The 2752-nt window shown below is 37.6% G+C and overlaps 1 protein-coding gene across 1 annotated transcript in view; it reads right to left on the bottom strand.

Annotated features, from left to right (window-relative positions):
• LOC123504730 (mitochondrial nicotinamide adenine dinucleotide transporter SLC25A51-like) overlaps positions 1 to 2466 on the bottom strand; it is a 164379-nt gene extending 161913 nt beyond the window's left edge. The window contains exon 1 of the mRNA XM_045255483.1: positions 2317 to 2466. The gene's annotated coding sequence lies outside the window, so the exon portion shown is untranslated. The remainder of the gene's footprint in view (positions 1 to 2316) is intronic.
• Positions 2467 to 2752: the final 286 nt, after the last annotated feature.

Genomic DNA, 2752 nt, shown 5'->3' with positions numbered 1-2752 from the left:
TATATATATATATATATATATATATATATATATATATATATATATATATATATATATATATATATATATATATATATATATATATATATATATATATATATATATATATATATATATATATATAAAGAGCTGTAGGACAGTAAAGGTGAATGCTCCTCAATGAACCAACTATCCTCCTCGTTCAACGATACATTTCAATAAAGAGCAACATAAGGACTGAGATTTGTGTAGTTGTTTGTTGGGCAGACCAATAATAAGATGTGCAAGATATTGAGTGCGAATACCCATCTCGAGAGGATCATCAATCTTCACTGCAAAGGGATGGTGATAAATACTTAATGGATCGAAATATTTAAGAATAGAAATAAAACCGTAAAAAAAAAAAAAATAAAACAGGTACACGTTTCATTTATTATCCCCAACGAATAATTACGTAAAAGTATTCATGAGAAAATACAGAAGAGACTACTTGTTTACCTCATTTGCTTCACTGGTTCGCCCGGCTTGACGAAGCCCGTCTCAAAGCAACGATTCCGGCAGGTTTGTGAAACCAGGCGAGGTGGAGATGAGGCAGACGAGTTGGACAAATACTTAAATGGTAGAGAATGAAATTTGCCATCACATTTTAAGTTTATGTTGAAGTACATTTCATTGACTATCTACTTCTTTGGCTATACTCCTGCACACATTTTCGTTGTCCCTCAAGTTTCATATACCCATTAGAAAAGAAAAGAAAAAAAAAACGTAGATAGTCATCACTGATTATTTGCCACTCCGGCTACGCTCATACATGAAGTTTTGAGACTACTTAGGAAATATAATCACGACACATTTTCTTATTCCGGGACAGTAAATTCCGTATTGGATCGCCTTTACCTGTTAAACGAAGTGTAATATCCTAGTTTTTCTTTTCTTTCAAATTTGCAACCTTCACTAAATATCGCTCCTGATTTCCTCTCTCTCTCTCTCTCTCTCTCTCTCTCTCTCTCTTGGTGATCGATGAAAATTTCCATCATCTTCCCTATCCTGTCATTACAGAAGTAATGTAGTTCACTTTAATGTTTATACTACATACTATTACATTAAATTGCACATTTACTTCAAATGTTTATCCTTTTTATTATCGTTACACTTATTGTTTAATGATAATGATATTTCTTAAGTATCGTTACACATATTGTTCAATGATAATATTTTATAAGTATCTGTGTTGAGTGTTCCGGACTATATTCTGAAACGTCTCTCCTTCACACCACGACTATATTCAAACGGCTCTACTTGGTTACACAGGTTATTAATTATATTCTTACGGTTCTACTGATAGATTTTTAAGATTTCTACAATACTGATTTGGCTAAGCAGCTCTGTGGATTTTAAAAACAGTCGTAATGTGAGCAAACCGATTCAGATCATGGATGAAAATCAAACCTCCCAATGAGAACGTTGCATACAATGCAGAATAATCTCGATGGGCATCGGTTTCTGTATACATCCATTGGTTCATCTGGTATTGGTGCTGTGGACAGAGCAGCTGCTGGACTGACTAAGTACTGATTGCCGCAGATTACCTAAGCGCGCATTACTATGGAGAATCTATGCAGATTTTGATGATAGACCTCTAATTACCTACGACTATGAAATGAGAAGCGGTTGATGCGAAGAATGATGTAAGTTGAGAGAGAGAGAGAGAGAGAGAGAGAGAGAGAGAGAGAGAGAGAGAGAGAGAGAGAGATAATGTATATTTCTCTAATGTTAGTAATTTTTCAGGTCTCATCCTTCGCAGCACCAAGTCAGTACAATTTACATTTATAAAATAATAAACATAATATCGGAGGCAAGAAAAAACACAACTCTTGTGGCTACGAACGGAGCATACATACAATCTACTTTCACGTAACCATTCTTTTCCCTAAAAACGAGAGAATGTCGGTCACCAGGTCCTCCAGCAGCACAGACACACACTGGCAGGTAATGAAACACCAATTAAAACCTCCGCTCACTGCTGCATTGCACGTTACGACCCTACGCGACCGTTTCATCACACCCACCAATTCTCTTCTCGTGGCCTCGCCTCGCCTAACACCGCCAGCCTATCAGGGCAATGACGGCTCGTGACAAATCAATGGCGTGTATGTGTGTGTGTCTGCCACATCAGCACCCGCTCTTCAACCTGTCCATTTATTCCCCTGCTCATTTTTCCGCTCGGGTGGCTCACAAAAAACGAATGTTAATACGCGCTGAATGGTTATGTCAACACCATTAGTAAACATGGGCAGAGGAACACACATACACAGCCACGGCCACAGACTCACTCACCTCATCTTCCTCGTGCTTTATCAACGCCGTCTGTCATCCTGGTCTTAGTTTACGATCCCAAGGGCTTATCCTCCACCAAGGCGCACGAGTTAAGTCATCACAATCATCAATACAGTGTCACCAAGAGCTGGCACCCACTACAGTCTCAAGTACTACTTTCCTCCGCGTTCTGCCCAAGGATTTGTTGCGGTGTTTTCCCGTTCCAATAGATGGCGCGCTTCTAGCGGGAGTTTTCAGTACTATGTTCGTATCATTGGTCTAGTTCAGCGTTTCTTAACCTTTTCTGACCTCAGCACCTCTGTAGCAAGGTATATATATATATATATATATATATATATATATATATATATATATATATATATATATATATATATATAGATAGATAGATAGATAGATAGATAGATAGATAGAGAGAGAGAGAGAGAGAGAGAGAGAG

Source organism: Portunus trituberculatus, chromosome 17 (assembly GCF_017591435.1).
Source record: "Portunus trituberculatus isolate SZX2019 chromosome 17, ASM1759143v1, whole genome shotgun sequence".
Classification (NCBI taxonomy): domain Eukaryota; kingdom Metazoa; phylum Arthropoda; class Malacostraca; order Decapoda; family Portunidae; genus Portunus; species Portunus trituberculatus.
The sequence above is the reverse complement of the archived record's forward strand: the minus strand, read 5'-3'. Positions and strand labels throughout refer to the sequence as shown.